We start from the raw sequence: 26,504 nt of genomic DNA, 5'->3' as shown, positions 1-26,504 counted from the left end.
GAGAATTCAGAACTAGGATGGCTCTTTGCTTATCTGTTCTGGCATTTTGCAAAAAGTAGGTTTTTGGGCTCCCAAATTGTGTAAAACCCTTCAGGTCCGGAGTTGGCATCCGCTCATCATCATTGGCATGAATGACGTTTCGGGGTTTTATGATAGTTTGGAACGCTTCTTTTTTGAAGTGGACTGATAATATAAAATACAACTTTAATATTTTTTAAAAGCAAGAATTTGGTAAACAAGTTTGAATATATTGTTGATTTTCTCTTATTCACAGAGAATCAAACAAATACTTACAATCCTGGCAATATTTAATTAAATCTCGCTTTGACTCCAACATTTTGTAGCCATCAACAAGCTTGTGGCACGATTCTGGCGGAATATCTGAAAACTCTTGCTAGAAGGACTGGTATTGTGCCAAAGTTTCCACCATCTAGCTGTTGTTTTGAGGTGAAGTTGAAGAATTTGAAGGTAGTGATCCTTCTTCATTAGTCCGTCCCCTGGCATCAAAGCAGAACTGCCATGCTTTACAGTTGGTGCGCTATTCCTAGGTTGTAAAGGCTCTGATTTCTCCAAACATGCACCTGAAACACCTCAATCTTTGATCTGACCATCAAACTTTCTGCAGATGGTATTTGCTTTGTTCAGCTTCAGATGTTACTCCAGCTTAAAGATGTTGATTTTTGAGCAGTGTTTCTTTCTTGATCAGCATCATCTTAGTCCATGATGATGTAAAACTGGCTTCACTGTAAAGAGAGACAATGGTTTTTAATCGTCTTCTAGTTTATGATAAGTTTCTGTGTTGTTATTGAACATCTTAACCAATTTCCTTTCATCAATGTCTGACAGTTTGGGTCAAATGGGTCTCAACAGGACACTGTTTACATATCCAAACTGGTTTTGGAGTGGATAACGCAGGCCAGGATTTGCAGAGCATGGTTAAAAGCCTGGTCCATGCCAAGAAACCCTCCAATTTTAAATAACAACATATGTGCTAAATTATTAAAGGTTTTATTTACAGTTTCATTTATATTGCATAACCAGTCCATCCTTGAAAAAGTTCAAGTTGTAATCAAGTTGATATCAAAAAAAAAAAAAAAATATTGTTATTAATTGTAAATTAAGAATTATAGTACTGAGCAACAAGTTATAGCATTAGATCTGGAAATGTGTAGAAAAAAAATGCCCGACTTTAAGAACACAAAATGCTGCAACTTCAGCTCACAGAAGATATCAGTCCCACAAAAAAGTGGGAAAGTATTTGTTACGGGTGGCAAAGAAGAAGCCGTTTTTGGAGCATGAAGTTTATCATTGTCATTCCAACTCCATGGATTCCCAATCAAGACTGCATAGATTTACCCATATTCTGATCCTAATCATAACTGTGCAGAATGATCTAATCTTAATGTCTTAACAGATCATTACAGTAATTTACAGAACTTTAAACTGCTGGCTACATTATACCCAAACACAAATCGGTGTCACTGAAAGTAAGAAAAATACAACCTTGTTTTTGAGAAACAGTTTGTGTGTAAATACTGTATTATCCCATGCATAAACACAGCCTCAAGCAACATAATACGTTGTGCTGCGATGGTTTTTATTGCTGTTAAAGGATCTATTTTAAAGAGGTATTAAGCAGGCCAGATTTATCGTTCATCTATGTTTGTAAATGTGGCCCAGGCATCGGTCTGAGTGACTTGAGTGACAGCAAATTACTGTTGTATGGAGTGGCAGCTGCATTTCATTAATCTGTCCTTCAACACTTCAAGTGACAAACAGTATGAAGCAGAATATGTGCCATCTAGCTGTTAAGGCTACAGGACCTGTAAAGCTTTATGAGAAGAAATCTACACCGTTGTTTCCATTCCCATTTACCAGTTTGAGTGGCACATTAGCCATTGTTAACTGATGGACATGTCAATGATTAATCTGCCCGGGTGTTCGAACCAGCGATCCTCGTATTGGCCGGGACATCTCCTTATCTTGCTTCTGTTTCCAGCCTGTCACTGATAAGAGTCAAGGAAGGGAGGAAGGTGGATAAGTGGAGCTGCAAAAAAAGAAAGATGAAAATAAAAAGAGAATCTTGATAAAAAAAAGGAAGAAATACAGAATAAAATATAGGAAAATTAAACAGAGAGGCCTCTCTGGTGAGACGCTTGGCCTTTTATGTTTTGTGTTGGGTGGATACAGAGCTGTGCAAAAGTATTTCCTTCCCTGAGATGCTATTGCATGAGCTTAAACAGACCATTCATGCTCAAAAAGCTTCCGATATGGCTGGATTTAAGCAATTATGCTAAGTATAGTGGGACAAATTTCCTCCCCAGTAATGTAAAAAAATATGGCAGATGTTGCCACCACAGGTGGCACAACTAGTTGATAGTTTTTTCCTTGTAAAATTAAATCATAATTTAAAAATTGCATTTTGTGTATTTTCTTAGGTCCAACAATTAAATTGGTTTGTTAATCGGAAATATTTAACTGAGACACAATAAGCAAGACCTAAATAAATCTATGGTGGGGCAAAAACCTAAGCGCTTATATTTGTAAATAGTATGACAAACTGAGGGACACATTTTGAAGATTAAAGTCAGCATCACAAGGAAAAAGTTGAAAAATCATTTCTACAATAAAGTCGAAAAAATGAGAATAAAGTTGCTATGTGAAGATTAAAGTGTCACAATTAAACCAATCCAACACTGGCTCAAAGATCGGCGATAATCAGGCCTTGTGTAAATAAGGAAGTAACTTTATACGATTTAATAAGAAAAAGATTCTTTTTGATTTATTATTTAAACATCCACTGGAGGCACACCCGTAGTCAGCACGTAGGCTATCATGACACATACCAAACATGCTTGGATAGAACAGTAGTTTCTGTATTCCAGCTTTGTTTTCAAGGTATTATGCACTTTATTCCCAAAATTTTGTCTTTTTTTATTCTGTATTCTTGAAATCAAATTTTGACTTCATTGTTAATATTTAAACTCTGTCTAGTAGCAGAAAAGAAAAAGAAAATTCGGCCTAACAATGCAGATGTCACGATTAAGTCCGAACCCAAAGATATTAGACTGGAGCTTTATTTGGAACTTTATTTAATTACTTAATGTTTCAAAAATAAATTTTTCCTGTCAATTTTGTGTTGATTGGTGTATGTGTAGGCATCCAACACACTCAAAGAGACATTAGTCTATATCTCTGAATGCAAGAAGGACGCTCTGGTAATTTGAGCTGGATGAGTAATAGAGGAGGCAAGCAGGGTGGAATCCGCCTTGACTCCAGCTTCAATCTGGGTTTGACCTGACCCAGCAGTATTGCTAAATCTGACTTCTTACATTATGGGTGCTCCGGCACACCTCGCCTCGCTAAGAAAACCTCTGGCCGCAATCTGGGTGTCTTTGTCAGCGCAGAGCGGTGTGGCCCCCAGAATTGCTGAGGTGGTGAATTTTCCTCTCCTCCCTCGCTCATTGTGAGCCCCTCCTTTTTTCCTTCCCAACCTTCAAACATCAGCATTTTTTTTTTTTTTCCATGCTGTCACCCATTCACGCTGCCTCAGACCAGAGAGTTTCTCAACATCAGGGGACTTAGGTCTTAAAATGGAAATCAAAGGGATAATTTTCTCATCGACAATTAGCCGACTCCTCACAATATTGTGACTTGACAAGGACCAAAAAAAGAAAAAACACCAAAGTGAACGAAAAGTGTAACAAGAAGGAAGACTGGAGTTATTAAACAGAAAGTGAATGAAGGACGCATATGTTAGAGCTTGAGTAAGTGGTCGTCTAAAGTGAGACCGGGCAGCAGTTAGCTGCTCTTCAGTCTCTATAGGGCAGGTCTCAATTACCTTAATGAGGCAGAATGACTTTAGCTTCCAAGAGAGGCTACATGAGGTAGGGAGCCTTGCAAGGCCATACAGGACCAATGGCCTTGGCACGTGTGTTTGTGTGTGCATGTGAAACATGCATGAGGTGGACACCTTGTGAAATTAAATGGTGCATGCCTGGTTCCCAATGAGCCTGTGTTAGGTGGCAGACTGACACGCAGTGACCTCCCACTGTGCACATCACTTTCTCATCTGCGCTGTCAGGGTATGGCAGTTAACCTTAGTCTGCCCTGAACCCTGGCCTTCACTAAACCAATACATATCTCCAATAAGAGACTCGGAGGGAGAACACATGGATCACAACGTGTTGTCCTATGTTTATTTTCAACTGCCTTGTAAAGAGGAGAATAAAGTAAATTTGTGTTTGTGACCACTAAAGCTTCAGTGTTGTATGAAATGAAAAATATTCCTTTGGCACTGTTATGTCCTGCCATTAAAGGCACAAACTCATTGTTTGTTTATTCATGAGTTGTACATACACAGGTTAATCTAAATAAATTAGAAAATGATTAAAAAGTTAACTGAGCTTCACTTTCTGAATTGCCCAAATCTCACATATAAAACCCTCTGCAGATGTTGCCTCCTGTTGATAGGTATCAGGGTTAGGGTTGGAGCCACTTGACCACATTTGCTTACAGTAATGTCGAGTAGGTTGTAGTCAGTAAGTGTGACGTGTCATTTCACCTTATGTTCATGCCAAAACAAAATGGATATAAAGTGATTAAAAGTACAAAATGGTGAAGGGGTGTGAAGACAAACACCCATTTAGGATATGAGAATTTTCCCCTTTTCCAATTGGCACCTACGTGCTGCCATTTCTTCTCCCTCTACTTCCAGTTCGTACTTGTAAACAAACCATTTTGCACCTATGTAGCTAACCATTGTTTAACAGCTTTTTTCTTTTGGTATTTAATGTTATTCAATTGTTTGAAAATTTCTAAAAATTCTATATTACACTTCCTTTCCTTTGATTGTTGATCAGATGACTGTCCCTAAATGTAAGGGATTAAAAGGCTGGGTCAAACTATAATAACTCAGAGTGACCTCCTGCCAGTAGATTGCATAGAAAATTATTTTAAACTATCAATTGTCAAAGCAGGAACAAATTGTAGTGTACATATTGTCACATGATTGGTACCAAATGTCCAGTTGCTGATGGCTACAAACTTCAAGTACAAATCGACCAAAACAATAAAATGGCTGAAATGGGTTGAAATGACCTGCAACCTTTCTGAAAAAAAAATTAACTTGTGTTGTTTTCTCTCAAGCTTTGTTTTTAAGCTCTTCTTTTGTCCACAGAATACAGTGTTTGGTGGTGCCAAAGCCATCACTGATAGCCATGCCACCTTTCACATTGAATTGCTACAAAACAACTGGATTCATTTGTCATTCTTTCTTGGCCACGGAGAGAAATATGACTCAGGGGCCTCAGAAATGTTAAATTTGAAAAAGTACACTGCACACAGAGCTTTTGTCTTTCCTCTTCACCTCCTTTCCTCTCTAAGTCATACAAAAGTAATGGCCTCCATTTAGACGCTCCTAACATTCTCTCTTAATGGTCCTTTGTGATAGAAAGTATTTATGGCAAGATTCATTTTAATCTATCAGTCTGCAGAGAGCCAAATCTCTGTATGAAATAGCTGTCTCTTAAAGCTGTAGTATGTTGCTGACCAGGTTACTCTTCCTTTGATAAAGGAAATGAAAACAGGCCGTATTCTTAGTGTAGGGGTGATTTAGCTCATTAGATTGGGTTTTGAATTGCAATAGATCTAGAAGAGCTTGGCTTTAGGTTTGGAAATGTCAATAGCAAAGAGTACCACGTCTCCCCTGTCAGCCCTGATGGAAGACCAACGACCAGCCAGGCTGCCATTTGTCTTCCTGAGTGAGTTTTCTAATAACCGTAATGGCTGTGGCAATAAATTACCAACAGTGTATCACAGAGAATGAAGTGCAGCATTTAAATCTTACAATAAGCCCCCACTTTCCATCACTCCTTTACCCAGGTTTTATTTTAAAATGTAGTATTACTCCAACTCCCTAGAGGAGCTTTTGAAGCTTATGCTAAAAAGCCAGAGCCCACTGCAGCGTAGTGTCATGGTTTGTCTTTTTTTTTCACTAAATCAGTAGAGTTGGATATTTAGTATAACAGTGACAGACTTGTGTAAAGCAGATTTTACAATATTACCACCTAATGGTCTGAATTATGCAGCAATACCCGTACTGTGCTGGTTGCCTGTCTGAAGGATAACCACTTTAGTAAAATAACAAATTAGGGTGATAGGTGATTGGAATTAGATGTCTTCTTACCCTTGACCCATGGTCATGTAGCCGCGTACAGCAAGTGATACTCTGTCCCCCTCCCTCTGAGATGACTACAGTCTCTATGAGATGAGCAAGCTCAGTAAATTGGAGCAGCGGGCGCAGATTTGTTCACGTCTGTTTCTCCAGTGGCAGCATTTTGCCGGTGGGTAGTCCAAAGAGTGATCCCATCCTGCCATTTGTCCGACAGTGGGGCAATCTCTTGGTCATCTTTTTCCATCCATAACTGATGGTGAGGAAAAGGAAAAAGGAAAAAATAGTGAACGATGGGGGCTTCAATATGGCTCCTCATGCTGTAGGAGTTAACAGCCAGCAGTGACAAATAAGATTTATACACTCACCCTTGTGGTAAATTCCTCAGCACGGTGCTCATCGTCCTGAAATACACACTGTTGAAAAGTGACGCATTTCTCAATTATGTGGTGCTCTGCTGATTTTTTTTTTTAGCACTATGGCGTATCACCAGATAGCAGACCCAATGCCTCGGGGAGCTCATCTAATGCTAAAACTAAAGCTTTCTAAGGTAGTAACAGTCAAAAGATGTGTCCCTTGGCCAGGCATTTTTATACCAAGTTTTATTTCTTGTTAGTAATACTGTGGCTCTTGCAGGTTATGGGTATTACAGTGTTCATGAACACACCACATCTTCCCTTTCACCTCATTTAATGGCCTTCCTTCAAGGCCTTTAAATCTGCCCTTTCTTGAGCCTTAGTTTTACCCGAAACATCCTCTTGTTCAACGTTGATGGAGTGCCGAGGCTTCAAAATGCCAAAGTTTTTTTATACTGAAGTGTTACCTTTACAAGAAGAAGACCTGTCTGAATGCTTGTAAATAACAGCCAAACTATCTGTCTCTTGACTGTTATACAAGCAATACTATTTTTCTGATTTAGAATTTTAAAAATGTTTTCAAAATAATTTGTGATTAGTTAAATTTAAATAGACACATGACTCGTGAAGTGGACTGATTGTTGTCCTATGGACAGACTCTCCCACCTCAGCTGTAGATCTCTGCAGTTCATCCAGAGTGATCATGGGCCTCTTGGCTGCATCTCTGATCAGTCTTCTCCTTGTTCGAGATGAAAGTTTAGAGGGACGGCCGGGTCTTGGTAGATTTGCAGTGGTCTGATACTCCTTCCATTTCAATATGATTGCTTGCACAGTGCTCCTTGGGATGTTTAAAGCTTGGGAAATCTTTTTGTATCCAAATCCGGCTTTAAACCTCTCCACAACAGTATCTTGGACCTGCCTGGTGGGTTCCTTGGTTTTCATTATGCTCTCTGTGCTTTGAACAGAACCCTGAGACTATCACAGAGCAGGTGCATTTATACGGAGACTTGATTACACACAGGTGGATTCTATTTATCATCATCAGTCATTTGGGACAACATTGGATCATTCAGAGATCCTCACTGAACTTCTGGAGTGAGTTTGCTGCACTGAAAGTAAAGGGGCCGAATAATATTACACGCCCCACTTTTCAGTTTTTATTTGTTAATAAAGTTTGACACATCCAATAAATTTCCTTCCACTTCACGATTGTGTCCCACTAGTTGATTCTTCACAAAAAATTTGAATTTTATATCTTTATGTTTGAAGCCTGAAATGTGGCAAAAGGTTGAAAAGTTCAAGGGGACCGAATACTTTCTTTCAATAGAATGATTATATGTTTTAAACCTTAAATATGAAACAGCCCATACCTGGAAAGAATATTGTATCTGCAGTGATGGATTGTTTGTATTCTGGAACTCACTAGGGCAAAAGACCTAATAGAAAATGTAGAGTCCAATTTTCTCATTGACAGACGAGTGCAACAGGCCACATACACATTTCCCTACATTCTCTTTTGATTGGCTGATCAGGCTCTTGTGACAACTCCTCCCTTGGAAGGTGCCAGTTTTGGAAGAAGCTGAGTTCTGAGAAAGAGAAATGGAGCCAGTGAAGCATCAAAAGCATAGGGACAAATATTGTAAATTAGCTTAGACAGCAAATCATTTGCCTTGTAGAGTTAGAACCAAGTACGGTGACCAGATGTCCCGAATTGTGTTGAACTGTGCCGCATTTCTCCCTCCAACAGAAACAATGTCTGGCATTTGACTGGGTCAAAATCTGATAAGTCAAAAAACTATTCGACTGGAGCTTTTCTGAAATGTAAAGAAAACAGAGCTGCAGTCATCATCACAGAGCCGCTTCAGCTGTCAATCAAAATACGCAGCAGCATGCCAAGTCATGACCAACCTGTGTGCCATGATGCTAGGAAAATAAAATAGAACAAGAAAAGGATTATCTTGTATAGCTCACATCAGTGGACGTTAGAATGTAATGGAGAGTAAGTCTCGGAAAAGAAAATGCAGCTTCAAGAAAGACTGAAACTGTTTAAACCAGGGTGTGGCCAGTGAAAGGTGATCTCTAGGGATTTTTATGGAGTTTGCCAAAGTTATTTTTCAATTTCACATGGAGAGAAGCCTGACATGAAGTGACACTGTAAACGTGAGTCGCACAAGAAATGCACAACTGAAAAAGCCACCTGCTAATCTATGGACTCATTTTTTACTCAAACCCGGAGATGACTGCCAGACAGATAAGGTAACAGCAGCCGAGATTATCTGTGTTAAACCTTAAAGGCTTGTAAAGTTTTTTTTTTTCATAGTTGTGCTAATTCATTGATTTGGCAAACAAGCAAAGCAGAGATTGATGAATGTAATGTGTTGGTTATGTGTCCCATAATGTCCCTCCTAAGCATCCTTGTTGTCCCGCTTTTGATTTTTTGATATCTAGTCACCCGAGAACCAAGCCAAATCAGCTACCCACATTAGGTTTCAATAAATGTTTTGTTTGCTACCGTTATTTTATGTGTAAAAGTTTTGCTTTGTTTTTCTTGAATTCCAGAGAGATCTAAACTAGGAAACCATTTAAGCAATTATAAGTACGTGGGAACCAAGAGCCTCCTAGTCTATGTGACCTTTCCAGAGCTTCCACCATCAACTGAGCTGAGAGGTGGGATTACAGGAACTGCAAAATCTCAGTTGGTTACTTGAGTCAGCTAACAGCTCAAATGCAAAAGAGTGAGTGAGGAAGTAGGTCATCTCTTTTCTGATTATATCCTTGATGTTCCGGTGCTTTAAGCTGATTTAGGTTTGACACTTTAAATAACTCCCTCTGTTGTTCTTCTCAAAAACTATCCCTTCCAAATAACCATTTGGTAGAACTCAAAGTTTTTGGCTGTGAAACTTATTCATTTACCTCCTAGAGACCAGTAAATTTTATAAAATCAGGCATCTTTTTTATGTTGTTTTTGTATTTTTCCATTTCTTTTGACTTAATTAATCCATAGAATGTAACTTAGTGTCATTTATACAAAATATAATCCTTGATTTTGTGTGAACAATTTCAATAATGGTAAGTACATATTAATCTGAAAAATATCCATAATTTCGTTACATATAAGTGTTGAGCAACCATTCCATGGGATAGGTAGAATTCATCCTTCAGATCCTTCAGATAGATTTCAAGCTTTGGTAGAGAGGCCGTATTAGACTGATTGTGATGTTGATCTTTTGCAGATATTATAATTTATTGTGTCGTATCAGCTTCAGGTTGTTACCATGAAATCCCTGAATGACAAGCACAAAATTCTGTGGTCCAAAGTTAAACAAAAAATTTTGAAGTAAGAAAATAAGAATATTTTTGTGTCTGTCTTCAACAATGTAATCCGCTTTTCCAGAAATAAAGTCTCTTTTCTAACCAAGCACCATAAAACAGAGAAAGCTCGCAGTGTGCAGCTGTGGGGTATGATAAGCGCACAAACTCTGCTTTTCAAACTTGGCTGATCACACACGTCCATCGTTCCATTTACAGAAACCAATTATTTTTCCAATCCAAAGGTATCCCAGATACCTCCTCAATCTGATGGGTGTAGCAGGGACTGAAGGTTTCTAAAGAGGAGCAATGAGTGGCATTGGCCAGGCCTCTCTGAATGTGAAGCGGGGTATATGTAATCACTAACTGACGTCCTTTGTGGCAATGCATTCGGTGTGATCTGTCGTTTGGAAGAGGCGGGCTTCATGTGAGGCAATGCAGCTGCTCGGTCTTTCTTCCGTCCCTGCACTGAAGGGCTTCCTTACAAAGGTGCCAAATGTATCTCCTTTCAGCTAGACAAAACGGAGTCACTTTAGTTCATTGGTGCCCTCAGATACGACTGAACAGGCGTCAGGATGATTCTCGCACAAATATCTTTTATTCTGATTTTGTTGAGAGGGTATTTGTATGTATCCTGTTTGTATTTATGCGATTTTCCTTCTTGACTCAGTTCAAAGCTTTTTGCTAAACAATTTTTTTGTCTACTCTTTTAGGAATACGTGGCTTTGACAAAAAAGTCTGGATCTACTACATGTAAAGTTAGGCATTTCTTAAAAGAGCTCATTTTAATTTAGAGATGGTCTAAAACTGAGCAGAGCAGCATGAGTAAAATAGATAAGAAAGCAGTATTAGTTATATGCCTTGCAGGCATATAACTAATACAAGAGCCATGGGGGCAGCGGTGGTGCCAGGGTAAAGTGCATGACCCACGTATGCAGCTGTCATAGGTTTGAGTCCCAGCTTATTGACCTTTGCTGCATGTCTTCACCTCTCTCTCCATCCTATTTCCTGTCGGTCAACTTGCAAAAATAAAAGGCCACTACAATTCCTAATGAATTAATTTTACTAAAGCACTTTTTATTTTATACTTTTTAAGTGCAGTAGAATTTCTTCTTATTGGTAACCCATGACTTTTTGTTTCCATAGGGCCTAAATACGACGGGACACAGAGGCCCATTTCTCTGAGCTATTTTTTTTTTATTTAGAGACTTGTGTCCTTTAGATAGAGTCTTTTTGAGGACTAGTCTGCCCAGCCTTGTGTGGACTCAAGGGCAATTGTGCTTTCATCATTTTGTGGTTGGGATTAATTTTTGATTTCTGTCACTCAGTGTTCTGGTTCTCTCTTTTGTGTTCAGATTCTTAGTTCTCTCTTGTATTCTCTCCTGTGTGTACTGGTTTCAGTTGTTTTAGTGTTAGTCTTTAGTCTTTGATTCAGCAAATCCTTTTGTGTCCTGTGTAGATTTCTGTTTATTTACTTCTGTGTTTATTAGTAACCCCCTGGGAACCTTGTTAGCATGCATGGTTTCATATACTCTTTGAAAAAGTTGGCTATTTTAAACAAAAATCTTATAGCCTCTGCTAGAAAACTTAAAATGTTGTTGGGTCTTTCAGCAGAATAATGATTGAAATCATAAGGCCAAATCAACACAAAAATTGTTCAACAGACGCAAACCTAACCTTGCATGACCATTTCTGTCTCCAGAACCAAATCATGTAGAAAACCTATGGGGTTAGCCAAAGAAAAGAAAGAGGAGCCAGCACTCTGGATTTAGAGAAAAAGTGTAAAGATGATTGGTCAGAGATCTTTCTTAGATTGCACCAACTTGTACAAGACAACATGGCGGCAAATGTGGGGTGCCGATAATTGTGGCACCAAGAAGTGTTTTTTTCCGCCCACTGAATAACATAACTCAAATTGTTGGATTTTTGTAAATTTTTCAGTGTAAGCTTATGCTACCACAATAAAAAATTCATTTATTTTAAGGCTCTGCAAAGCGTTTAGAAGGACTGTACCAGTTTTAATTAATGTGATTAAGAGAATGGAAAAGTTCAGCTTTTCTTTTGTTTTTTCCATATACCTACAAGAAAGAAATTACATGGATTTGCACAAAAATGAGTGTAAAAACCGTTTGATTACAGACAGTTGAGGGGTATTTTATACACAGTACAAACCAAATGTTTGATGTTTTTATCATTTATTTTAACATTGACTCGCTGGCTGAATGGCTGAATTGAAAGACATCTGCAGGATCATGCAGTGAAGGATCTGCAAAAATGTGGTAGACTTCTAGGTGATGTTTATCATCTCTTTCTTTCATTTTGCACACTTGTGCCATCTCTGAATATAATCGGGTGCATTTTGCCAGACAAAAAAACAGGCAAACAGGAAGCCTGGTCTGCATGAGAGTTTGACTGTTGAGGACTGTGCACCTGTTCTAGATCGGCCCTCCATTCTGCTACCAAAGCTATACCAATGCACTGTGCACGACCCACAGCCAGGATTGATCAATAAGTCACTGCAATGAAGTGGCCCATCGATTACACCAATGACAGCGCATTTACAGGTTTAATCTGTATAATGAGTATAACCTTTTACTTTCTGGGTGGCATGGACCTGTGCTAGCCCAGCAGGGACTTGAGTGGATGTAAGCACAATAAAATGAATATTGTTGTGCACGCATTGTGGTTTGCTCTGTTTGAATGTCGTTTTGTGGGGTTCATTTTCACTCCTGTACAAGAACAGAGTAAGGCTGAGAGAATATCCAATATTTGTGAAAAAAATGGACAGAACTGCAAAGCACAACATGGCACACACTGTCGTAGAATAGAAGAGTGTAGTTTATGTGACATCTGGCTCTGTGTTTCCTTTGCAGCTGAAGGTAAGACTGTGTTGCTGGGGGAGGATCGTCATTAACACACATTCGTATGCGGTGTACAAGGCCTGCTGGTGATAAATGTGTGCCATGGTTAACTCCAGGCTCTGCAGTCTCTGTAGCATTTACAGTGTGTCCTCCTCCTCTTGGCTTCACAATCTTTCCCCCGGCCAAAAAGCTTACTCTGGTTTTCTTTTTGTCTTGTTGCAGCACAAATGGCTGCAACTCCTGTTCAGCTTTTTAAACCACTCCATTTTTATATTTTATATCTCTTTCTGTTTTAAAATACTGCAAAGTATAAATGGCACAAAGTTAGACTGATTGTGATATTTCTTAAAGAAATGTTCTTCAGACCATTGATGCTCAGCAAACTCCATTACATCTGCAGCAGGCAGGCTGTAGTTAAATGGTGAAAGCATTGTAGTGCTATTTTTCTTGTTACTGTTGATGAAATGATAAGGGAAATTGTTAGAAAATGTATATTTCTTTCATCTGTATTAAGTATTAAAAATAAAATTAGTTGACCTCTTCTACAGACCTTAAAAGTCAGTATTAAAAATTACAAAACTAACTTACAGACGGCATCAGAAGTTTACAAAAGACAAGAATTGTTTTTTTATGTATTTTATGTAACCTGAATGGCATTAAATTGACCTCCAATAATAAAGTAAAAACCTTGGTGTTATTTTTGACCAGGACATGTCATTTAAATCCCTATAGGTTAAATAGGTTTCTAGGATTTCCTTCTTTCATCTCCAGAACATTGCCAAAATTAGAAATATCGTGTCCAGGAGTGACGCTGAAAAACTAGTCCATGCATTTGTTACTTCAAGGCTGGACTATTGTAATTCTTTACTATCAGGATGTCCACAAAATGCATTTAAAAGCCTTCGGCTGATTCAAAATGCTGCAGCAAGAGTTCTTATGAAAATTAAAAAGAGAGATCATATTTATCCTATTTTAGCTTCCCTTCATTGGCTCCCTGTTAAATCCAGAATAGAATTTAAAATTCTCCTCCTCACATATAAAGCCCTTAATGATCTAGCTCCATCATACATCAGAGATCTGATTGTTCCATATGTTCCTAACAGGGCACTTTGTTCTCAGACTGCAGGTTTACTGGTGGTTCCTAGAGTCTCTAGAAGTAGAATGGGAGGCAGATCCTTTAGTTATCAGGCTCCTCTCCTGTGGAACAAGCTCCTAGTTTTAGTCCGTGAGGCAGACACCCTGTCTACTTTTAAGGCTAGGCTTTAAACTTTCCTTTTTGATAAAGCTTATAGTTAGAGTGGCTTAGGTTATCCGGAGCTATCTTCCTTATTTTTTGCCTCCGTCTTCTTCCCTCCCTGTTTGATGGAGTAAGGGGGAGTCAGGTTTAGCCGAAACCGGCTCAGTTATGATTGAGGTGCAAACACACCCTCCATTTCTGCTACCTATATGACCCCTTCTCTTTTCCTATGGTTATGGTCAATCTGACAGAGAGAGGCATCCCAATCGTTGTGGTTTTTAGTATAACAATGGTCATCTTCTACACTGCCATCATTCAATCTGTCCTGTCTTCGTCCATTTCAGTGTGGTTTGGCTCATCCACAAAACAGGACAGGTCCAGACTGCAACGAATAATCAGGAATGCAGAGAGAATAATCAGGGCTGACTGTCCCTCTATCCAGGACTTATACAGGTCAAGGGTCAGGAAAAGAGCTGCTAAAATCTCTGCAGACCCCACACACCCTGCACATAAACTGTTCAGAGTTTTACCTTCAGGCCGCCGCTACAGAGCACTGTTCACTAAAACCAGCCGCCACAGAGACAGTTTCTTCCCCCAGGCTGTTTCTCTGTTGAACATTCAATAGAGAACAAAACAACAGCATACAGATGTTGCAAATGCACCTTTTTATTATATATGTGTATATTGTACATTGTAAATATGTATATTCTGTAATACAAAAACAAAACCAAAGAGCAAAGTGTACCGGAGTCAAATTCCTTGTTTGTATGTACGAACTTGGCAATAAAGCTGATTCTGATTCTGATTCTGATTCTGATCAGTGGGCTCTAGATGGACAAACTCTCTACTTTTAAGGCTAGGCTTAAAACTTTCCTTTTTGATAAAGCTTATAGTTAGAGTGGCTTAGGTTATCGTGAGCTATCTCTGTAGTTATGCTGCTATAATGACCACTTTCACCTCTTCGCTACATTCTCACACTACTCTCCAATTTTGCATTATTTGCTGTTATTTCAGTTCTTCCTAGAAGCTACACCTGGCCTGACTCTGTGTCTACCTGTGACACCTTTCTGGAGAGGGGCATCGTCCAAGCTTCTGCTGGCAACAACTTAATGCTCACCCTCTACCAATGATCAACATAGCCCTGTCTTTCGGTGTTTAACCCTTTCTCTCTCCTAGACATGGCAATTGACTGAGCTTTTACTGTGACTAACTATGTGCTCTCTTTCAGACTCTAACCTTGAAAACTGGCTCAGAGTTTATCTGTTCTTTCTTTCTAGGTGAAACGACTAAAGGAGCTACATCCATTAATATTTACTTTTCCTTCCCATAGAAAGTACTTCTGGACAAGTGCTTCTTTGTTCTATTTGTGTCTCTGCTCTGTTCTCTCAAACCACCAGTCGGTCGTGGCAGATGGCCGCTCACACTGAGCCTGGTTCTGGTTCTGCTGGAGGTTTCTTCCTGTTTCTTCCTCTACACATTCATCCAGGAGGAGTGAATGCTGCAAATCACTGACTTGATGCAATCTGCTGGGTTTCCTTAGACAGAATTTTTTTTATCCAATTTGAATAAATAACTGAATCTGACTGCACTGTTCAATGGTTAGGATTAATTGGAATGTCTGTACCTGACGTTTGTGAAGTGCCTTGAGACGACTTGTGTTGTGAATTGGCGCTCTATAAATAAACTGAATTGAATTGAATTGAAGAATTGAATGCACAAATTTAAATTTATAGAGCATTTTCTCCAATCCACAAAGTGTCAAAATAGCACAGTCAGGTTCAACCATATACACACATTAATATTTGGGTGAATGCTACTCAGTAAATACACTAATCCACGTGCTTTTTAGAGCCATTAACAAGCTTTTGTATTATTCTAGCTGGAGATTTGCTCATTTGTCTTGACAGAAATAGAAGAGATTACTTAAATTGCCTCAGATGTGTGAAAGTTTGACACACTTGGGTGTTCCAACAAGACAGGGATGCCAAACCTCACCTTCAAATTGGCTTTGTGCAAAGCAGGCTAACATTAAGCTTCTGGAATGACCTCCGACCTCAACCCTGGTAAAAATATATGGGCTATCTTTAAAGGTTGGGTCAGAGGCAGGAAACCAACCATTCCCAATACCGCCAAAGACAGTCATTAAATATCCAGTCACAATACTTAGATATTGATATCTACCAGTGGTTGTTTAAATACAGTCATATTAAATAAATTTGAATATTATTGAAAAGTTCATTTATTTCAGGAACTCCATCACTATGTGAAACATTATATAGATTATTATATATATATATATATATATATATATGATATAGATTATTATAACATTATATAGATTAATGACACACAGACCAATGTTTTCAAGCCTTTATTTCTATTAATTTTAAGGGATTATGATTACTTAACAATTATAAGTATTAAAGAAATAAATATATATAATTAAAAAATAATAATTCAGAAGAAATAAATTCTAACGAAAAATAATTTCTTACGAATAGAGATCAGAGGTACACTCTGGTGGTGTGAATATCGAGCTCACAATTAGTTAATTAACATTAATAATTGATAATTTTTAACCAAAACCACAATAAATATCACTGTTTTCAACTCATGTTTCATCGAACACTAACCTTATTTTGACAGATAATCACTCTTACACAAAATAAACACAAAGCTGTCTCTTTATCTATGTGAAAATGTATTAAACCAATAACCTCTTTTACAAGCAACTATTCTGGTCAACAACTTTATACCTAATTAAGTATGCACTATTCTACAAAAGGGGTACATCAATAACCAAAAATAAGGATGCGTGCTGAGAGTAGGTGGAGATCAAACCTGCAGTTTATGGACTGAGTGCTATGAATCAGAAAAAGGCGAACCTAAGATTCAGCCAGACACAGTACTGAAAGTTTAAAAGGTTTATTCAGCCACAGGAAAATGTCACACAGGTAACACTTCTCAGGGCTTCCAGGAATCACTGAAGCAGAAAGAGGGATTAGTGACTTGTCGGGGCTCCACGAAGGGCTTGACCTGAGAAACGTGGAACGTGGGTTGAATTCTCATGGAGTTGGGTAATCTCAGCCGTACAGCGACAGGGTTGATGATCTTGGAGATTGGGAAAGGTCCAACAAATCGGGGTGCCAATTTCCGGGATTCTACCCTTAATGGTAGGTCCTTGGCGGAGAGCCAAACTTTCTGCCCCACCTGGTACTTAGGGGCAGGGATCCGTCTCCGGTTGGCCGTTCTTGACTGAACCAGTGACATTCTGATCATCGACCTCCTGGCCTTTCTCCATATTCTTTGGCACCTTAGGGCAGCCGCTTGGGCGGATGAAACATTAGCTTCTCTCTCCTGAACTGAAAACATGGGTGGCTAGAAACCAAACACAACATGAAAAGGAGACAAACCAGTGGCACTTGATTGCATAGAGTTCATGGCGTATTCAACCCAGGGCAAATTTTGTGACCACTTGGTCGGGTCAGACTCACGTAATATACAAAGTTTGGTTTCAGCTTCTTGGTTGGCTCTCTTGGTTTTGCCATCAGACTGAGGAATGAAACCCTGAGGAAACACTAACAGAAATTCCCAACAACGAACAAAACTCCTTCCAGAAACGTGACAGAAATTGGGGTCCTCTATCGGAAACAATGTCATTTGGAATTCCATGGAGCCTGAAAACTTCTCAGGTCAATATCTCACCCATCTCCTTAACAGATGGAAGCTTCTCCAAGGGCACCAGATGAACCCTTTTTGAAATCTGTCAATTATGTTTAGTAGTACAGAGTGACCATTAGAAACCGGTAGACCTGTCACAAAATCCATTGCAATATGTGACCATGGGTGAGGGGGAATTGGCAAAGGGTGCAACAACCCCGCAGGGGGGTGACAAGAAGGCTTGGCTCGACAACAGTGAGTGCATTCAGCAACAACGTCTTTGACATCCTTGACCAGCGATGGCCACCAAAACTGAGTTTGAACTGTCTGAATGGTTCTGCTGATTCCTGGATGACAAGCTAAACGAGAGCAATGACAAGACTCCAGTACCTTAGGCACAAGGCGTTCAGGGACAAAACAGCGGTCAGGTGGACATGATGGTGGGATAGGCAGATCCCTAATGGCTTCCTGGATCTCCCTTTCCACCTCCACTCGGGACACAGACAACCTGACGGTTTCAGGAAGGATAAACTCCTCTTCACCCGCAGAATGAGATTCTTCAGGCTCTTGAATCCGGGATAGGGCGTCAGGTTTGCCATTTTTACTCCCCGGCCTGTAAGACAGGGAGAAATTAAAATGACCGAAAAACAAAGCCCACCTAGCCTGTCTGGGGTTTAGCCGTTTTGCTGATTTCAGGTACTCCAAGTTCTTATGGTCAGTCCACACCATAAACGGCTCCTTAGTCCCCTCCAGCCAATGTCTCCACTCTGTCAATGCCAACTTGACAGCCAATAACTCTCTGTCTCTCTGAGTTCCTTTAACCTATTGAAGGCCTTCTCTGCATCCTTATTCCACACAAATTTCACCTTGGAAGAGGCAACCAGGCTGTAATTTCTAATAAACCTCCTATAGAAGTTTGCGAAGCCCAGAAATCTTTGAAGCTGCTTGCGATCAGTTGGAACAGGCCATTCCAATACGGCCTTAACTTTGGAGGGGTCAACAAGCACTTGATCTGGGGAAATGATGAAGCCCAAAAAGGAAGTGGTAGTTATGTGGAACTCACATTTCTCTGCCTTGACAAACAACTGGTTTTGGAGAAGATGCAGGAGAACAGCTCTGACATGTTTTCTGTGGGTTTCCAGATCTTGAGAATAAATCAGTATGTCATCAAGATAAACAAATACGAATTGACCCACCATGTCTCTTAGAAAGTCATTGACCAATGACTGAAAAACTGCAGGAGCGTTAGTAAGTCGAAATGGCATGACCTTTTCATTATGGCCCATAGGCGTGTTGAAAGCCGTTTTCCACTCATCTCCTTCTCTGATTCGGACCAGATTCCTTAGACCCAACTTAGAAAATATCTTGGCTCCCTGGATCTGATCAAAAGCTGTGTTCATGAGTGGTAAGGGATATCTATTTTTAACTGTTATCTCATTAAGGCCTCTATAATCAATGCATGGTCTCAATGAACCATCCTTCTTCCCAACAAAAAAGAAACCAGCAACTGCAGGAGAGGAAGAGGGTTGAATGTGCCCTGCCTTTAATGCCTCATCAACATAACTCTTCATGGCCCTGTGCTCTGGAGCAGACAATGAATAGGTTCTGCCTTTAGGGGGTGATGTGCCAGGAAGCAAATCAATAGTACAATCATAAGGTCTATGGGGTGGCAGAGCTGTGGCCTTGATTTTATTAAAAACCTCCTTTAAATCATGGTATTCTTGCGGTACCTTGGATAAATCCGGATAGGTCTCCTCAACCTCATTCTCCACACTGACCTCCGTAGCAGCAGACAAAAGACAGTCAGCAGAACATGACTCATACCAACCCAAAACTTCTTTTTTGTTCCAGTCGATGTGAGGGTTGTGTTTCTGCAACCAGGAGGCCCCTAGGACTACAGGAAGTTCAGGTGAATTAATGATCATGAAAGTTACTTTTTCTTGATGATTACCTCCAACTGTTAAGGTAATCTCCTCCGTCCTGAGATGTGAATTGTTCATGTTGTGACCATCCAAAGCTAGCACGTTTCTTGTATCAGCTGACGGAATACGTTTTATGCCGTTCTTATTTGCAAATGTTTCGTTCATGAATTCAGTATCTGCTCCTGAATCAATAAACACGGCCCCCTGGAGAGACAAAGAAGAGGTTTGAAAATGGGCAGGAAACAAGGAGGAGGAGGCAGATAGTTGACTTCGGCTCATTAGAGACCTCCCTTCCTCTGCTGAGCCTGTCCTTTTAGTGGACACCTGAGTGCTAAATGTCCCTTCTCTCCACAATAAAAACAGAGCTTGAATTTTCTCCAACGATCTTTCTCCTCAGGGGTAATCTTGGTTCTGCCCAATTGCATGGGCTCACAATTATCATTTTCCTCAGTGAGAGGTGACCGACTCCTTCTGTCATACCGGTGTGCAGAAACCTGAGTTAATGATGAGCGACCCTTCTCATGGCGCTTCTCCTTCCTTCTCTCTGCCAGCCAAATATCAATGCGAGCAGCCAAATCCTCCAGTTGTTTCAGGGAAGAAGGATAATCACGGGTCGCTAGCTCATCCTTGATGTCTTCGTTTAATCCTTTCATGAATGCATCCATTTTTGCTGCCTCATTCCAACGGCTCTCTGCAGCCAACAAATGAAAGTCAATTATATAGGTCAAGACAGGTTGGTCACTAACCTGCTTTTGTCTTGAGTGGAACTTGACACCCAGAGGGGAAACCTCAGTGGGCGGCAGGCGGTGATCTCCACAGCACAGGTAAGAAGTGACTCCCGGCTGAATAATCCGAGGGCTAGGCTGGCTCAATAATCCAAGGACAGAAACAGGGTCAACGATCGGAACAAGAGGCGTCAGGCAAGGGGCAGGCAGAGGCATAAACCACATGCAGGAAACAAGGTCAACAACCAAAATCCAAATAGTCCGACAGGGAGCAGGCAGAGGCATAAATCCAAAAGGCAAGGCAAGGTCAAGAACAATGATCAAACAGGAAGGAACGCTGGATATCTACTCACACGAATGGCTTTCAAAAATCTGGCACTGTCTGCTTGTCAGAGTCAGTATATATCAGGGAAGACACAGGTGCTTGGCATTCCACAGATTGCACTACACTGCAGCAGCCACCAGGTGCATCTAATCTGCTGATTGCAGCCAGGAAGACAGGGTAGAGCAGATGTGCCAGAATCATAACACTGAGGGGGAATGGATCAAAGCTTCGGATTGTCTTGGCAAATGCAAAACACAGAATCAGTGGGAGGCAACGAGTTTCCACATAGGCAGCAATATGGGAGTGGCTTAGCTCTTTATCAGCATACAATCATAAAACCCCCCAAGGCGGGAACTTAGTGACACAAACAACGGCCATAAACTGTGAAACAATGGAGATGAACATGGGGCTCATTTTGCAGCCTAAGTCTGTTCTAATGTCCACTTTACTTCCAAAGTGGGTCAGCGCTCAGCTGATCAAAACACAGAACGCACGCACCATTAGATCACGTTAACTATGTGCCTCACCCTGTTGACCTGCGATGCATGCTGGGTCTAAGCATTTTGACCGGAAACTAAGTAGCAGTTAGTTTGTGGTGAAAATGGACGATGACCCAACATAATTGTGATGATTTTTTTTTTGCTTAATGAAAACATGACATTTAAGATTAGAATATTACATCAGACCGATAAAAAAATATTTTGAATAAAAATGTTTTATTCAGAAACATATTCATAGTTTACATGTAGAGATGCACCTATCAGTTTTTAGGGTGGATCTTAGCTTTTGTAAAGCTTTGACATCAACAACATTCAACAAGTCTTCCTGCTATGTGGCGTTGTTAATTTTATATTAGAATCAGAAGCTGCGTGTTTCAGAGGCCAGTTACTGTAAAACTGTTTTACTATAATTTAAAAACAGAGAGAATGACTCTGTCCTTAGCATCTTATATTAGCAACTTGCATAGTTAGCATTAGTAATTATAAACAGCATATCTCCATATGCATTCTCAAGAGAATATAAACACTCTTAACATTAAGCTTTTTAAAAGGCTGCCAATATTTCCAATACCAGCATATTCTGACAGGTTGAAAGGAGAAAATTAAACCGAACAACTTTGTAACACATTCAGTCTTATCTGTTCAGGTTTTACTCCCTCAGTGGAGCCAAGAAATATTGAAGAAAATATAATTTTCTCTCAATTTGCCGCTTTCATCTTTGTTCCTTCCTCTGAATTTCTTTTTATTTAAAAAAATCTCAAGAATATTGAAAATAGATAATTTAGTCTTCCTCCTTCAGTAACAACTGCCAGACAGAGGAGTGTTGTTGGCTCAACATGTTGATGTTTATTGTTTGTATGCATAATTATTATCACTAATTCCACTAAAAATCACCTACGTTGACGTGTGGTCGCGTATCTTTAAGTATGGCAGACAATTAAAGCTTAGATCATGTAATTTACCTGAATGTAAAAAGATAAAACATATAGATGAAATCACTTTTTAAGACATTTTTTGTAATTGAAAACTCAATAACCTATATTTAACTACTAGTATAGTGGAAAAATAATGTTTTATGATTCAGTTTTATGTAACTAATTACAAACACTTCATGTAAGTTAGGCTTTTTTAACAGATCTATTAAAAATGCAAGTTAATTATAATCAAATGAGCAAAACACAGAATGACAATTGTCTTTGAAGTGATTATGCCTCTTCGAGATGTCACAGCATGGTAAATGATGTTTTCCCCACCCATGGTAGCAAAGAAAAAAAGTCTCTTGGATACAAAGTGCTCTCAGCTTCTTGTCAAGGGAATATTACTGCAGTGTTATGATGTGTTTTTATTCTGTCATTCTCATCCCCAAGGGCACGAACCCTGCTTGCAATTGCTGCTTGCCTGCTGGTTCACTCTACTAGAAATGGTTTGACACATTCAGCCAATAGGCATGAAGACAGAGATGGCACACATATAGAAATATGTATATACATACACTCACCTTCAGAAAGTTGCCCACTTGCAGGTGAGTCAAGTTCGATGCTGCTTTGCCAGTCCATCTTTTCTCCTCCCCTCCCCTCTCGTCATCTCTTTGACTCCCAAGGACAAGGAGACCCTCTATACAATGGGACACCATTTATCACTGCAGGAACAATTACTGGAGACATTTCATTGTCAGAAAATCTCAAGCTATTCTTCCCTAAATCTCTGCCTCTTAGTCTTGCTCCTACTTGCATCCTCTATCTTTATTTCCTGCCATCCTCGCCTGTTTCTCCCTCCCTTTGCTCTGCCTCTTTGCATGGCTCCCAATGAGCTCGGTTACAAGTCAGACCCCTATTAGCCAAACCACATCACTGTAGATTACAGCACAGCGGTGGCAGAGCTATGTATTATATCTTGTCTGAAGGCCCTGACAGACTTTTCTCTCTGTTTCTAACAATAGGACTCTTTTTCCTGAGGAAAGCCTTGGAAAATAGCTTCTGATACTGTATCTTCATCCCTGCAGTTTAATGAGGCATTTTAACATGTAGGGAAAGTGTGAAAGGAAAGGCAGACAGTCAGATATCAAATGTCTATGTTTGATCATAAATGTCTGCCTTGTCATAGCAAAGTAACAGAAGGAAGGATCTCAAGGCTGAAAATGAAGTAGAAAAATTGCACTATTTTTCCTCCAGAGTTTTGCTATCTTTGTTTTTTTTTTTTTTTTCCAGTGCTAAATTAATGTTAAGGCCCGCGTAGCAGCAGTTCCTTCTGTTTCCATCCCCACAAGCTCTGGTTATTGCATCATTAACTTGGTGCTATCTTGGCTCCAACTTTGAACTGGGCAAAAGGATAAAAAAAACTACTTTTGTCAGGACCTGGAGGCAAACCCATGGGAAATAAACAACCAATCAAAAAACCTGGGTTTAGCAGTGGAAACCATCACTCAGTATCCAGTGCCCTGCAATATCCTTTCTTTATATGTAATTTAAAAAAAAGAGAAATCTTTTAGTTAGGATAGACCCTCTCCAGGACAGCACTGTGAGATGTGTGCAGTACAGATGATCTATGTGAACACTGAGAAGCACCAATCCAAACATGCAACATACCAAAATGTCGGGGAGAAACTTAGCTAAAAGTGTCCACCAGGCATTGACACCCAAACTAAAAGCAATTAAAAGTCCAAGCAATAATACTGGCATGTAATAAAAACACGAAAACAGCAAACGTTTACTTTCTGCTTCTTCTAGCGTCACCAATTTGAGGAAACCCTGTGAGCCAGATGTCATTTGACAGCAGATGGTTTTATCTCCCAACCCTGTGTGACAGAAATGTAGTGGGATACCAGCCAAAAAGTACCAAAATATATAGCCATGTATTTCTTTTTCTGTTTTGTAGTAATAAGTTACCTTCAAACTAAAAACTTGGGTACTGTCCACTGCTTTGGCTACATTAGTTCGTAATGAATCATTAAGCTCTCGGTTGTTTATACAGAGATGAAGGGGGTCTTAGACTGAATCGTACGCTCTTATTAGACATACTATATTAGAGATTTTCTTCATTTTGGATTGTCTTTTGTTTTTTAAGGCTTATAACGCAAAAATGGGTTTAACTCTAAGCAATGCAGTTTTAAGGTAGAGATACCATTTTCTCCTGTGTTCCAGATGAATTTATTCTGACACAGTAACACTTACCAAATCTTAATTCTGATGCCTCTATAGTAATATCAGGCCTTTTTTTCAGATACCAAGATTATATATAGTTGTGAAGATATGCTCTGTACTTTAGGCAGCAGGGCAAAAAAATAGACCTGCTACTGAGAAACATCTAAAATCTGAGGTAAAGCCTCTAACTATTCATCAAGCCATCATCAGGAAAATGACTGGTAGTTAAGTCTATCAAATCCAAACCTCATTTGTGATGAGTTTAGACAGTTTAGACTATTTATTATTAGGTTAAGTTTTGCCCATCAATTTACCATAAACCTGGTGACCTGTGGAAGCACAGCAGGATTCTCAGTGTCCCACTCGGACTTTACTTCTTTTTCTGAACTGAAACCAACTAAAAGCCTCCAAACTCACTTTGATTTGAGTGAATCCTGTTTCCTCCGTCTTTCTCTTCACATATAACATTTGTTCATATGATATTCAACCTGAGACCAGCAACATAATGTATCCTTCACGTTCACCAGTGCACAATGGAAATCGGACAGTTTTAAGCAGGCAGTAATTGATCTGTAAGTCCTGATTTGATTGATATTTATTTTTCTAACGACATCTGAAAAGTGCTTGGGTCTGTGCTGAGCCATAAATGGTAAATGACATCACTACTAAACAGCACATCTTTCTGTGGTGGAATCAGTGGATTTTAGTCAGAACTGAATCATGTTGAGTGACTGTGTGTCCATTTGTGTTACTGCACAGGCTGGCAGGGAGACCCTCAGGCAGTGCCTTAAGGTCCCACTCAGTGGGTTCTAACGGACTGTTGGCAGTTTCCAAATGTCTCTCAGCCCACAGCCGGAGGTTAAGCCTGCGCTTTATAAGACAGATACGATCAACCTGAACTGAATGGGTCCACCTGTCTGTTATTATCAAAACACATAATATCTGGTGCTTTCTATTTTATCCTGCTCCATTATGAAGTTCTGTCAAAATCTTGTTTTGTTTTTGATTTCCTATTTTTCAACTTTATATAACAGAAGAGAGGGACCTCAGGTCAGGACACAGCCCAGTGTTCAAATGCCAAAACTTTGGATTATTTCACATTTGATTATTTCTCTAATCCTGAATTATAATCACTTCTAACAGATGTTTAATTATAACATGGTCAACATGTCCTTAAAGAACATAAAAAAAAAAACATATGTAGTACGATGTGTGCAGCTTTAAAATTTAAAAGTTGCAAATTACATATAATTTTGGAGGGTTGTGATTGTTTTTTGAAATATAAACCCTGTGAATCATTTAAACATTATTGGTTAAAATTTCTAAAAATGATTTTTTTTGCAGCACTATTAGCCTTTATTTCTGTTAGTTTTTCAAGGTAGGCAGACATGAAGTGGGGTGGAGAGCATAGGTCTCTATGGTCAGGACTGGACCCTGGGACAGCTGCATCGAGGACTGAGGCCTCCGTACATCAGTAAGGTTCTCTACCACTACGCCATACACCACAACCACTAAAAATGACTTTTATTAAAGCTTTTCCCTCCCTACCTTCACAGTTGGTGAAATATGAAGAGTGTGCTTCATTTAATTACAATCTCCATTCAGGATTGCTGATTTCATTGATATACAGGGGTTGGACAATGAAACTGAAACACTTGTCATTTTAATGTGGGAGGTTTCATGGCTAAATTGGACCAGCCTGGTAGCCAGTCTTCATTGATTGCACATTGCACCAGTAAGAGCAGAGTGTGAAGGTTCAATTAGCAGGGTAAGAGCTGTCATATTGTCTTTAACGGATTTGACCCACATGCAGAAAACAATCCAGGAGACAGAGTTTTATGGTAAAGTGTTTATTTACAGAGCAGTGAAGTGAGCAGGGAAAGTGGAACTAGGATACCAACTGTAAAAATAAACAGGATGGTAAGCAGGGAAAACTCAGGGTCAAAACTAATGAATAATAATTCTGTCTTACTGGGCAGATGGAATGATCCGCCAGAGGGTGGGGGGAGCGGAGAGACCAAGTGGTTGTTTACCCATGAGACAGGTGATGGTGGATAATGGTGTGCCAGGATGATAAGTTGGTCCAGGGGTTTCTGAAATAGGTGCAGTGGGAGGAGGAGGGTGGACAGGGTTCTTGAATGGAGATCAAAGGAGCGAAGAATTCAGGAGGCTGCCAACCTGTGTGGTCCAACAAAGTAACGAGAGGCTTGAGTCTTTGTTCATGGAGCTTTGGTCACTCATGCCAATGCCAAACGTCGGTTTCAATGGTGCAAGGAGCGCAAATCTTGGGCTGTGGA

At 39.7% G+C, this 26,504-nt stretch overlaps 1 long non-coding RNA gene across 1 annotated transcript; it reads right to left on the bottom strand.

Annotated features, from left to right (window-relative positions):
• Window positions 1–992: 992 nt before the first annotated feature.
• LOC124855800 lies at window positions 993–6,451 on the bottom strand. Its single transcript, XR_007035156.1, has 2 exons — window positions 6,188–6,451; window positions 993–2,047 (listed from the first exon to the last, which is right to left on the bottom strand). It is a non-coding gene; the product is annotated as an uncharacterized LOC124855800 (long non-coding RNA).
• Between the last annotated feature and the right edge of the window lie 20,053 nt (window positions 6,452–26,504).

This window comes from Girardinichthys multiradiatus, chromosome 19 (assembly GCF_021462225.1).
Source record: "Girardinichthys multiradiatus isolate DD_20200921_A chromosome 19, DD_fGirMul_XY1, whole genome shotgun sequence".
In the NCBI taxonomy this organism is placed as follows: domain Eukaryota; kingdom Metazoa; phylum Chordata; class Actinopteri; order Cyprinodontiformes; family Goodeidae; genus Girardinichthys; species Girardinichthys multiradiatus.
Note: the sequence above shows the minus strand (reverse complement) of the source record. Positions and strands in the feature narration are given on the sequence as shown.